Source organism: Pundamilia nyererei, unplaced genomic scaffold, assembly GCF_000239375.1.
Source record: "Pundamilia nyererei isolate P.nyererei 1_Seehausen unplaced genomic scaffold, PunNye1.0 scaffold00300, whole genome shotgun sequence".
In the NCBI taxonomy this organism is placed as follows: Eukaryota; Metazoa; Chordata; class Actinopteri; order Cichliformes; family Cichlidae; genus Pundamilia; species Pundamilia nyererei.
Genome location: NW_005187701.1, coordinates 244,145 through 258,426, shown reverse-complemented (window position 1 = coordinate 258,426; position 14,282 = coordinate 244,145).

Genomic DNA, 14,282 nt, shown 5'->3' with positions numbered 1-14,282 from the left:
AATCACGTTACAGCAGCTCGACTGTTAGGCGTGTTAATAAAAACAGAATGTAATGATTTGCCCATTATTTAAGATTTATATTAATTGAAATAGTACAAAGGCAACATAAAATATCAGAACTGAAAATATTTATTGTTCTGTGTTAAATTACATGCTCGGTTTGAATTTGATGGCAGTGGCACGAGGAGCCGTGAAGTTTCAAGTATGAAGTAAGCAAACGTTAAACTCCTGAGAACTTGGTGTTGCTTATGCGAACCGAGTGTGCTTTGTGTTCTAGGCGTCACCGGTAATGGTTAGTGTCACTCTACTTTTACGTAGTGCCAGATGCATTAATTCAGACCGTGGCATGCCCCGGGCTAGGTCCAAGTGTGGTTACACATTTTACTGGCCTCCTTCATACAGCTTCTACACGAAGAAGGAAATGTTTCACACATGCAAATATGAAAGCAATGCTCGAATATGCACAAGAGCAAGTATGAAAGAGGGAACATGCACCTGAAGGAGCGTGCACAAAATTGCACACACTTTCCCCCAATTATGACCTCTGACCTTCTGCTCCCTGGCTGGGCTGCAGGAGGCCCCTGGGAGAAGGGTTGACTTGCAAAGTATGAGACTGATCCTGTGCAGTGACTATGAGGTAGGCTTCTCACACACACACACACACACACACACACACACACACACACACACACACACACACACACTTCACAAAAAGAAGAAGAATGGGACCTTAGCTGACACTTTTCCACCCACTGTGTGCTCTAGGCAATGCTAAGCAGGTGCCCACTCAAAAGTCAAGCAAAGCTTGTAAAAACACTTTTCACACTAACAGAGTAAAAATAATTCAGCTAATCAAAAAACGTTTAACTTGATGTGCTGCTGAGGTAGTTTAGTTACCATGTGTTGTTTCTTTATTCATAATTCAAATACATCTCACCCAGTGTTCAATGACATCGAGAGAGGCTGTTGGCTCTTGGAAGATAAAAACACAGCCAAATACTGTAAAATGAAGTGAGACAGGGGGGAGAGAGAGGGATGACTTGCCTCTCAGATCAAAGGTGAGCTTGGGCCGTAACTCAGCGTAGCAGGATGACGTACTTCTGTCTCGTCTGACACCTTTAAGACCAGCTCCACATGAGCCGAGGGCAAGGCCTTAATAAGCGCAGAGCCTTTCTGCTGTCACTGCAGCAAGAAATGCATCCCTGCTGCATGCACCGCCTCATAAACAGAAAAGGACAGAGATGAGGAGTGAGAGTGAGAGGTGTTGAGAGACAAAAAGCAGTTTCAAAAGAAAAAGAAAGAAAAGAGATGAAATGGCAAACAAAGAGGCCAAATGTACGGACGTGTGATGATTCACAGAAGACTTTGATCTGACGTGGAGGGTCACGGATGTGTGAGGAAAGTCAGGAAAGAGATGATTTGTTAGAGGCTGCGATGAGTGAAGTTTTGCTGTGTGTCTGACAGATTTGGTTACCTTTGACTTCACCACTATCCCGCCATCCCCAGACACTCGTGAAGTCTCACCCCAAATGATCTTGGAAAGAGGAACTAGCTTTGGCCTGCATGCAAAGTCGTGTACAGTCTACATTATCACCTGATTACGGCATGCATCAGTGCATCCACATTTGCCTTTTTATATGTGCACTTAACATGTGCGGATCTGCGCGTGCGGCTGTGCCAGAAAGTGATTCAAGATGAACCAGAGATCAGCAGAGGAAGGCCCAGCTGCTTTTCATTGCACAGAGTACGGTGTCTATTACCAGGAGTGCAATCGCTTTTAAAGCTACTTGTAGCACCACTGCTTCCACTGGAGGAATCCTTTACATATCTATACAGGAATCCAACCCTGCGACTTGAACCAGCCACAAAGCACCTAACGACAAGGGATTTTCTCCGAACAGGCTGTGAGGACCACAAGCAAAAAGAAGAGTACAACATTTCCAAAAGGTCAGTGCTATCTATTGACAAAAAGAACATGAGTGATCACCGCTGATTAGTATTGGAACAAAACAGAAAACAAATGTTAGCCATCTCTGCCGCTGCTGTTTTGTAAAAGCGTGTCTGTTTCCAGAGTTTGAGAAAAAAAACATGAATGTCTGTTTTATTGCGCAGTTCTCTTCCAGTAAGTTGTGAAAATATGACTCACAAGTCAGCTCCGAATAAGAACTCGCGCGTCATACTTACTCAAAGTCCTTATTTAAGGTCGAATGAATGCAAATACATTTAGAAAACCAACAAGACATGTTTTGTAACTTCAAAAGGCCGATAGCATCAAGGAGAGAAAATTACACATCGCTGCCTTTCCTGCTAAAACATTTCTTTAGGGATACATTGTCCCAAACGTGCAATCGCAGGCTTGCGTTTCTTTGAAAGCACGAGACTGCCACTTGTTTCTAATAAGAGCCCGTATTTAGCAGAGGCCTCCACAGTAAATGAAACAACAGGTAATATCAATGAGTGGTACATATTGGACTATAAAACCATAGGGTCACCTGCACTCACAGAGCGAGTCCTCAGTAACGCCCAGAACCCATTCATTCATACATCCACACTGCGCCATTCCTCGGCCCCGGGGCTGATGACAAGGTGTTTCTGAAATCGCATTAGGGGCCCTTTCATAAAGGTTTCACTGGGGAGTGTGTAACAGCTTGAAGCATTTAGACTTTGTTTAATACGATGCAGACTCGCTGCTCGATGCTTTGTCTCCTGGGTGGAAAGGGGCCCGGGATGCCAGAGACCCCCACTGTTAGAGTTTGCTTTGATATCTGGAGGTGGAAGGGGAAATAGAGCAGAATAACCCCTGTCCTACACAGACACAAATACACGCCTATATGTATACACACCATCAGCCCACACCCACACCAAAACCTGTGCACGCAGTACCTGACTCTGCCTGGCTGCCCTGCAGAATTATGGCCATCCGATGAAAAAGCCAAGCTTTGAAGTGCAGCTTTCAGCGGCTTTACACCCTATGGGAGAGCTGCCTTAAGAAAAGAAATCATGATCTATAGTCACATGGTGCATGCTGTATCTGTTAGGTAAGGTACCCTGGTTCCAAAACGCTGTCAGTCAAAATTAAGCTGAGAAATATAAATAATTTAAAAATAAAATCGATTTTCACAGATGCTTTTTGTCTAAAGTGACTCGCATTTTTCTCCATGCAGGCAAGAGGATAGATTTGTGGTTCGGTGTGTGGTTTGAGGACTAGTTGTTGAACCCAGTGATTAATGGCTGACCTGCTCTACCACCTGAGCTTTGTATTTATATATGTATACACAGATTGGTTGTGGGAGGGGTGCTCAGATGGATAGGCTGTTTATTTTATCAGTTTTGTCCAATAAGAGAACGCTCTTGGCACAAAGTAACGGTCCCTAAGTTCAGCCACACTCAACTCAAATGCAACTCATTGACTTGACAGTTACAAAAAACAGAGTTGCCAGAGCAATTATGTTGGCCATAACACAATTATATTCATTATGCATGTACAACTTCCAGAATCTAAACTTTAACCAGGCCAGAGAGAAGGGAAAGGGGGTGGGTCGCGGTGATCAGGTCAGAGTAAATTTGCTGAACAAATGACAGAAAGGCCGTGCACTCGGGTGATGATGGGGCAGCCTCCTGCACAAATAACGTAGAATAATTAGAGCTGCACTTGTGACCCTAGTGTCAAGGTTAGCACGATGGTTGGCCCAAGTTTGCAGTGCGATGTGTCAGCCAGCTGGGCTAGGCTACAGTGAGTTTTGGGGGAGGCAGTGCATTAAGGTTGGGCAAACAGTGTTGTTTGATCTGCTGATTGGGCTAGGACAAGCTGGGTGGATGTCAACACGAGGGTGGCGTTTACAGCCTGCTGCCGCTCAGTGTCACCTGTGTGACCAACGCTCTGCATTAGAGCTGATCCTCAAGGACAATAAATCTTTTACATGTGACCAAAGCTAATGCAGAATTCCTACAGCTCATCTTTATCTGCCTTTTCATTTGTATTTCACAGATAAATCTGACAGCAGGGGCAAGCAGGCCTGCCCTCAGGGTCCTTCTGCATCAGCCAGAGGGATGCTTGAGTGATTAAAAAGTGATTGTCAAAAGTGGAATAGTTCGCTGGCTGTGTGAAATGTAATGATCGGCTGTTAGATGGACTAGTGCGCCCCCCGCCCCCCCGTTCAGGGCCCTTGAATTCGGGCCCCTGGGACACATTGTAAAGATGACACCACATTTTTCCTTCACGCACTCTGAGGATGAAAGCGCTGAAGCATGAAGGGCAGGACTGTGAAGAGGAGCTGTAATGAGGAAAGCAGGTGAGGTATTTAGCCAAAGTTTCACAGCTATTAAAGTGCCAACACACTGGACCCTCACGGTGCTGGTGCTTCCGAGGCATCAGCATTTAGAGACAGACGGATGTTTGGCTTATAGAAGTTTTTGATGGTGGAGTAATAGGGTGGGATTACATTAGCAGGGTTTAAATTAGCAGAATAACCCAGATGTTCTTAGATGTCATATTTATTTATTTATTTACATCAAACTGAACGCTTTTGTTTTACTTTCTCTGTCTTAGCTCACAGAAAACGTACGTTATTACGGTTGGTGCTCATATTGTAGGGACTGTAAGTCACAAAGTAGGCGTGCTCTGAAACATACCCTGCTTTATCCTACTGGATACTCATAGCATGAATTGAACATCATGTTATGTTTACTTAAACTTGAAACTAGCGATTGAGATCGTAAGCGTATCACGAAAACATCTCCTGAGGCCATGAAACAAGAGACCCGAGGGTTCTTTTCCCAAAGACCTCTTCCCACTACAAGAGTCTCCCCGCTGTCCATCTCTTACAGACAGTCTATGGTTCCTCATCTAAGTAACACGTGTGGTTATTTTTACACCGTATTACGTCTATTCTACCTTCTTTTTCTGCTAGAGTTTCATTAGTAAAATGGGAACAGCTGACCAGGATATGTCTTTGAGCAACTGCTTTCTTTCATCTGAGCAATATCTAAAATTACAAACATCCCATGTCAGAGTGATGCAGAAAGAATTACTCCTAGGCTGGATGATTGCAACTGCTTATTATGAGGCTGTTTTAAAAGCTTCCTGAAATCCTGAGTTAATATAAAACACGTCAGATAAAGTACTGTCAGGAGCTAGAAAGAGTGCCCTACTAAAATCTTTCTCCTCACATCATAACTTGAAGACCTCGTAGTAACATGTTATCCCAGTAGAGCCTGCGGGCTTATTAGTGGTTCCTTGTTTCTGAAAGTAGGATGGGAGGCAGAGGCTCTCCTGTGGATCCAGCTCCCAGTTTGGATTTAGGAGACAGGCGCCCTCTCTACTTTTAAGATTAGGCTTCAAAGGTTCCTGAGTGATAACTCTTATAGACAAAAGTATTATGTTACAACTCTTAGTCTTTGAATTCTGGTGATTTTCAGTCCCATTGCCACATGTGCATAAAGTCAAGCACCTGGCTAGGCAGCGCGCCTTTACAAGCATTAGTGAAAGAAGGGGTTGTTTTAAGCAGCTCGCTGAATTGGAGTGTGGCACCATAATTACAATAAGTCACTTTATGAAATTTCTTCCCTTTTAGATAGATCAACTGTAAGTCATACTATTGCAAAGTCAAAGGGTTTAAGGACCACAAAACCTCAGCCACAAAGTGGCAGAGCACATATTGTTACAGAGTCATCAAGTGCTGAGCCACATGATGCTTAAAAGTCTCCTGCTGACTCAATAACTGCACAGATCCAAACCTCTGACATTAACATCAGCACAGAAAACTGTGCCGCAGGAGCTTCGTGGGATTGTTTTTTCATGACCGAGGAGCTTCTGTAGGAGTAACATGTGGGCTGCTCACCAGTTTTGTGTATAAGCCTTGGACCAGGTGACCCTGAACCACCCATTAGTTAGGCTGCAATAGGCTCCAACTGCGAGGGAACTTCCCATCATGCACTGAGCGCTTTTTCTCCACTTCCATCTTTCCACTCCCCGTGTGTGATTGTTGGAGCATTCCCTCTAATATTAAACAGTAATTAATACAAAAAGAAATAAAAAAGGAATGCTCTGAAAGCAAATAAAAATGTAAACATTTCAAGACAGATGCTTGACATTTATGTCTTTATGTGATGTATAAAGTCATCCCCAAGCCTGACTCAGTGCATGCTATAGCTTACTTTCCCTCCTCTTTCCACTTCTTTCAAAATGAGACGTCCAAGCTGTTGTTGCAGGAAAGAATTTCTTTTATGTTGTTGTTTTTTTGTATAAATTTTGATCTACGTTTTTAGCTACATGTAAAGTACGATTGACTGTATGTCAAACAATCCTGAATTGGATAAACAAGTAAGAAAACGGATGGATGTCAAACAAAAAGGCCACTTTCAGAACGTGTCCGTCTTTTCTGTTCTCCCTGATTTGTGACCTTTGGACAGAGCTGTTGCAGAGCGTCTTTCACACAAACACCTGCATTATTCCAGCAGGATGTGATGTACTGATTGTATTTACAAGCGCACAACCCAGACTCCACAGTTACACTAACATGATAAACACACCTGCCGGCTGATGGCAGAATGGCCTCACAGTGTTTGTCAGTGTAAGACTGCCGGATGTTAAATCAATAAACTACCTCAGTGCAAAAAAGAGAAGACGTCCGATCCAGCCCACAGAGTGGAAGAATGTTACTCATTCTGGCCACTAAAATTTTCCGCTTGGCTGAATCATATCTCATCCGAATGGTATTCTGAGCTGTTTTTGATGATCTCCAAGTGCAATCATTTGAAAATGCAGCACGGCGTCACTTAATGGGGATAAGCCAGATCCTTATGTATTTTGAAGAAAGTTCATAAATAACGACACAAAGTGAGAATTTCACATTTTAACAAAACAAGCTCAGATTCTTCATTGTGGCTGTCACACAGTGATTAGTTTATTTTATAAAGATTTTTAAGCTCTTAAAGAGACATAATTATAATTATTTAATGATATTTCTACAGATAATATTATCCCACTTATGCTTGTTTAATTTATATGGAAGATTGTTTGTATTCATCTGATTTAATTTGGCACACATTTCATCTGTTTTTAATATGCACTGTATAACTTTTTAGTGCTTTTAGTCCTTTTTATCTCAATATTTAGGTTACAGTGGAACCTTGGAGATGATGTCACTAAAGACAAAATGTGAAAAAATAAAGTAAAACACACACAGGACACCAAAAAGGGGAAATAATTAGTTAACTAATACCACTAGAGGGACCCAGGGGTCACCGAACAGCAGATTGGTAACAAAGGACTTATCAGTACGACTACAAAAGGTCACGGGCTCATTTATACTCTTCTTCTCTGTTTTATCGAATCTTGTTCTTCACAGGCAAATATTCAAGGCTTTTGGGTGCATTTGCATTGTCCAGCAGGTGCACCGCACACAAATGCGACTCACATGACTCATGTAACACTGGAATGCTTCCCTAACAGAATAAGCTATCGAGCAGGACGGTTTCTCTGACGCGGCATTATTTATGCTCCACACATCTCGTTCCATGTACAGAGAAATGCCGTGAATGACGTTTCCACGTGAAGGTTTGAATCTCACCGGTCTAACAGAACAACTGGGGACTTCATTTTAATTGACTGTGACCAAAATTCCCACAACAGAAATTCAGCTACACATCATCCATAAGCTGTCATAACCGGGCTGCTTTGTAATGGTTTCCTATGGGCTCCATTACTGGCACTAGAATTGCCTGAGCAAAAGAAAAATGGGTGTGTTGTTGACTCCCTTCGCCTGTTTTACACATCTAACTACACCTGGAGCGGCATCTGCGGACTGCTGAGAGGAAAGCCGAGCACCATCATTACATGGTGTGCTACAGCCTGATAATGGGGCCATAATGCTGCACTGTAAGACAGAAAGGGTTGGCTGTGTGCTGGACCAAAGCAAAGCTCATCTGTTGGACAGTGAAGTAAGAATTACAAATTTGATTGGGTTAACACCCAACCAGCATGTCAGTTTCAAGGCTGCTTGTCTGGCCCTGCTCAGTTTGCACTTGTGTTGCAGTGTGTGTCAAAATGACTGTCAGGACCCGGGGTTTCCCAGCAGACCATTACCCTGTAATGACACCAGTGATGTTATTCTCGTTGTCTTTGAAAGGTTTTAATGTTCAGGCTCGAACTGTGCATGAAGGCCGCAGTGGAAAATGTAGGTAATGTGTTGCCTTTAAGTAGAGATCAGTGTCACATCTACACAAAATTGCTCCACTGATGGGGCTGCACTTGTCTGGAAAGAAAGAATACACATTTACACGGGATGGAGTAACTTAAAATGCACAGAAAGCCTGAAAATCACTGCATTCTCCAAGCTGCAAACAATTACATGATGATATTTTCCACGAGTGTTTTTGTCATAAATAAGAAATAATTACAAATAAATAAACACAACAGATGACAGATGACAACCGGCCTTATTGCCATGTTTGGAAACAGCACCTGACACGCTACAGCACGCCGCACCGATCTGCTTCTCACGCCCATCGTCTCATTTACATGATCAAGGCTCTTTTTAACACATCAGCTCGCAGCCTAATGAGCCAGAGTCCAGAAAACACTTCAGCACCGCGTGCAGAAGTATGAGTCCTTTACAAGTCCATTCAGTCTCGTGCCAGTGTGCCTCTCTGTGGCAACAATGACGACCCTCTTTCTCGTCTTTGCCCCAAAAACAATGGCTCTCAATTACCAGTCAATAACAAATTAGAATTTTAAAAGCTTCCAAGAACAAAGTAGTGGATAAGACTAAGAAAGCCTGAGGTGTGTGACCTGGTGAGAAGTCTGCAGATGTCTGTCGGCACACTCTCTCCTGCTGGCTGGCTGTCTGTTCTTGACATGCAGTGAGAGGAGAAGGAGGAAAAAAAGTCTGAACCACCTCCTCGCTGAAGCCTGTACGCTCAGGGTGCCCCGTGTTCCACCGTTAATCCCACTTTATCCAAGAGAGGCGGGCTGTCAGGTCTGGGAAGGGCAGAAAGAGACAAAAGCAGGACAAACACATAAGTTTTGTTACATTTTAATGACTGTTTAACAAGTCCTGGTCTGGCCTAACCCCCACAAAAGAGGCTTCAGAGACGATCGTCACAGAATTAAGTGAAAGGGGGGCAAAGGAATACAACTACTTGAGTTAAGATTACACGAGGCTCATTTAAGAGCAAATGCCCCAAGGAAACACACCTGGGGATAAAGGTCTGTGCTAAACACACAGAAAGTTGCTTATTTCCTTTATGGGATTACTGTGAACAACTATTAGAAAACTACTACATTAAGAGCCCTGTGAAAAACTGAAAGGGGATCTTTTCACTGTGCATTGTATAAAAGAGGCCATATTACAATATATTCTAATAAGGGGGAAAAAAATGAACTCAATCTTTATAAAAAAGTTCTGATGTTTTTATAAGCTCCTTGAGGCGACTGTTGCTGTGATTTTGTGCTATAAATAAATATAGTAAAACTGACTTGAATTGAACCAGGTCTGTTTCTTTCATGTAAAAGTGAATTGAATGTAAAATAAATGTTTTAAAAAACAGGCTTTTGTCACAGTTTAGCATATCAGTTATATGATGAACTATTAATGAACGGCTTCCTAATGATACATGCCATTTTCCTCTGTTTTAATTAGTTATTTTTTGTTTGAATTATAAATTAAACAATGATATTAATAATAATAAATACTGTATTAGGACTCTGTAGGATTTAAGTAAATTTCATCCAGTTCCAACGTGGGAAATTTGATTAAATCGAAATATATCTCAAACCAAAAACGATGAGTTTGTGAGGTAGGGGGGCTTTCTCTATGTGGTGTCGTTGTATGTAAACATCATTTAGCATTATGTCTAAATATAAAATCATCATAATAAAATGTATAACTCGATCTAACTTTGATTTACTTTTACTTGGACAGGTTGTCATTTATAAACCAAACTGACCCTGGTTAGATTTACCATGTGGAAATATTACATATTATTATTATTATTATTATTATTATTATTATTATTATTATTATTAGTAGTAGTAGTAGTAGTAGTAGTAGCTTCTCTGCTGGCTGGATCTGAATCGTTATAAATGACACCATCGTGAGCTTAAGGAGCACTCAGCCCACCGCTTGTGTTCCAGATGGCGTTGGTTTGATTCTTGTAGCCGCTCTTCATGCACTCGTCCACATAGGATTTGGGGTCGCAGCCGGACATCAGGATCTCTCTCAGCAGGGCGATGTAAGCTATGGCCAGTCTCAGGGTGTCAATCTTCGACAGCCGCTTTTCGTAGGGAAACGTCGGCACGTGGCAGCGAAGCTCCTCGAAGGCAGAATTGATGCTGAGCATCCTCTTCCTCTCCCGGATGTTGGCGGCATGCCGCTGCACCTTGTATGGCTGATGAGGTGCTAACGTCCGCGCACTGAGCTTGGTCACATCCAGAGACTCTTCGGTGGGGGAGCTCTCTCCCCCAGGACAGACGCCGGGGCCTGGAGACTGAAGGTCGAGATCGGTGAAGGTCAGCTGTGCGTCCGGGAACACGGACTGACAGCCGAACGAGGACCAGGGTGAGAGCTGGCCAGTGGCTGCTGTGCAGTCCAGCAGGAAGGTGTCCAGTTGGCTCTGAAACGGGAAGTTCTGGTCCATCTGCCCCCATAATGCAAAGTCTGCCGTGCCATCCTGGTCGAAGTCAAAGAGTAGGTCCTCCATACTTTAAAACGATATTTTCCTGTCAGGCAAAATAAACTGTGCAGGGGTGATGGACAAAGTCCCTACAGAGGAAAACAGACGTCTGATAACTACCTGCCTGCCTGCTCAAATCTGTTGTGTGGTAGCTTCATGGGCACATCTCCTGGATTAAATACTTCACGGCCTTCATACTTCCCGGCGGGTCGCCCTGACCAATTCTAAAGGCTGAAAGAGAGCTCTCAAGAACTCCTTACCCCTCTTTGTACGGCCATCATTGCTGTAAAACAAATTACAGAGGGATCAGTGGATCTCCAACTGACAAAAAGCGGAGAAAACACGTGTCTAATTATAAACTTCCCCTGAAGTAGGTCCGCTAATATTGAGAACGACACTCAGTGTTTAGCAGTGACTGGAGGACTTGTTTAGAGCATTGTGGCGCAGCAGGCCGCGCAAACCCGGCAACCTCTGAATGAGACTGTTTTACCTTTAAAAGCTCAGCTGACAACAAACGTCGCTGTCAGAAACACATGAGAGCTCTTTGTCACCGCAGAATGTAACGAGATGTAACGAGAGGGGCGCCTTTTCTGTTTGGCCTCGGGTTTATTGCGCGTTTTTACGCACTGAGCTTAGATCACAGCGAGACGAAAAATATTCCAACGGTATCACCGCAACTCGTCTCACATAATTTGGGTCCAGCAGCCACATTAATAGGTTTGTAATTTGTAAATGATATGACTGACAAACCGTGGAGAGGAGGCACGCTGTAATTACGCCGGGGTTAATCAAATACGCGGGTTCTTTCTTCGAAGTTGGATGAAGGGCAGCTTTGGGGTGAACTTCAATTCAGCAGTGCTGTGCGCTTGCTAACACGTGGTTTTAATTTGAAAAAGTCCTCCAGGGCATTTTAAAGAGAATATGCTTGTCGGAGTAAACACAAGCGGCATGAAACACTTCCTCAGACGACAACCGATCAGGTGAAGTCTGTGGCTGACAGTCGGTGGTGGAGCCAAGCCTCGGACCTGTGGACAACTTGTGCTTTAATAACAGCGCACTCACATAAGGTGCATGGATGTTTTCGTCACCGCCGTTTATAAATTCCACTAACCTGCCAGAGATTGGAGATGAAAACGAGCCTGTATAAATCAGGCATGACGGACCCAACTGCTTATTTTAACTGATGTGCTCTGTCCTTTTTTAACATACATAAAATCTCAGACTTGCTGAAAAACTGTGCTTGTGATTGTTTATCTAATCTATTTTCCAGGGATTTCATAAAAAGTCCCTTTAAACAAATTTCTTCGTATATTTGGCCCCGTTTCCTGATTATTTCTTGGCTGTGTTGGAGAAGTTAAATAAGGCGTTGAAATAATTTATTAGAAAATTTTCAGATGTGAATTTTACTAAAAACAAGTGATCTCCGAAGACACAGTTGTTGGCTTTTACTCAAGAAGGAAGGCCACAGCCCTATCGCCATTAATCTCCAGTAAGTCTGATTTCCCTGAAGGGACTTTAATATTTATCTCAGGAAACAAATTCAGCTCTTCTGTTTTCCACAAGATTGAGTTTCGATAGTAAATGGACCTAAAGGTTCGGTGTTGTTCTAACTCCTTGCCATCACGCACCAAATTCCCCCATGAGACCGTCGCGGAGGAGAAATATGAAAGGACGGGTGTACCGACTCCAGAAAAGTCACTTATTCTGGATTAATGTGTAATCCTTACAATATAAAGTGCCTGAAATTTCCTTTAATCTGGGGTGAATGTTAGACTGGCTGTTAGAAACGTGAATGGTTAAGGAACAGAGTACTGGAACATCAGCAGCAGGTTCCAGTGTGTGAAGCTGCATCAACCACAGCAGAAATCAATCTCCACGCCAGGCCTCGGCTAGAGGTGCGATATCATGTGTGAGTTGTGGGGTTCAACCACAAACATCAGAGTTTAACTAAAAAGCTTAAAAATGTCACATTTTCACCACCTGGATTAAAATAAAGTTCGTCCCAGTGACGGAATATTTAGAGTTTTAAATCTCAGTAGCTGCATTATGCGATTAAACCTTAATAAACTCACATCAGACACATTGAACAATAGGATCCGTCTGCTTGGCTTTCTTAGTGAGTCCTGTCAGGACCTTCTGCTGTTCTGTCGGCAGCACTTCCCCCCCAGCTGACGCGCGTTTCAGGATCAGATTGGCATTATTGTTTCTACAAAGCTTTGAGAGCCCTGAAGGCCCGAGGGCTTTGAATGAGCCATAGAATCGTCCAGAAAAAGAAACAAGATGTTAAAAAAATTCTATTTCCTCCTCAGTGTGTCGTGATTTTTATTTTGGGTTAAAGTAGCTATTAAAGCCAAACCGCTCTGAAACATATAGGCAGGTCTGCGGCACTGCGGTGCCTGAATGTTTGGATGTGGATGGGATCTAAAATCCCTTTTTTAGAGCTTTAAGCTCAGAGGACCGGACAACACGGAAAAGTCAAGTGCGCCTTGGACGCTGCGCAAGCCACATGCTTACAATTAGAGCTGCGGTTTTGAGGCCGTTTCCCACCTGGGAGTTACTGTGTGGAAAACAAGGAAGGTAATGAGACCAGGAATAAAACTGATGCGCACCTGCTCTTTCGTGGTCTTTAAAATATAATGAATTCTGATCAGTTTCACAGTGGGCTGGGTGCGTGGGGGGTATTGTGGAGTTAGCTCGCTGACAAGTTGTGTCATTTCCTTCGACTCCACAGAGTTGCTAAACTCTGATTTGGTTTCAAGAATGCTTTGGTGTGTCTGAGCCCCAGCACCGTCTTTATTATTATTAATCTTTATTCTTTCTTATAAAACTTTCACAATCTCGCTCAATATTTAGTCTTCTCCACCCCCAACCCCGCTCCTCACTTCAAAGGGCGTTATTTGGACTCTCATGTAACCCCGACTCCAACCGAAACACCTCCACATCCCCACCACAAACTCATTACTGAAATGTAATGATTTCTATTATAGGGTCTTGTTTTCTGTCCCCCCCAAATGAATTTTGATTCCCACAATGTTACTGAAAACAGATTTGTTTCCCCAGATAATACAAGCACACCCACACACACTTAGTGAAAGCTGTGAACTGCAGACATGAGTTTGACCATTCGCCATAAATGCAAAACAACAATGAGAAAGATTAACATTTCATGGTTGTGTTCAGTGACGCACATCTTGTTTGTTTGGGTACGGGCCCGATAAACATCATAGTACTGAAAACCTCTGGGATCTGTCTTGGCGGGTCTGAGAGAATGGCATAGCAGCCAAGAGTAATCTCCAATGTTGACCACAAACAGCTCTTTGATCCATGCTGGGACTGAGCCATTAAAGTGTCACGGCACATTGAAGTGATAACTCAGAGCAGAAGTTACCCTTGACCACAGATCAGGATTCAGATAGCTCTGGGCATTTTACCTTTAAAGGTACAATCGGCATTAATGCAATGAGCAGTATGTGCCCAGCATCAAAGGGCGTGCCAGTTAACTGGAGTAAAGTAATGCAGGAAATGCTTTGACTGATTGCATGTAAAACTCTTGCATATAAAGAATTTGAGGTGACATTTCCCCCATAAAATGTTGGGGCACACACATC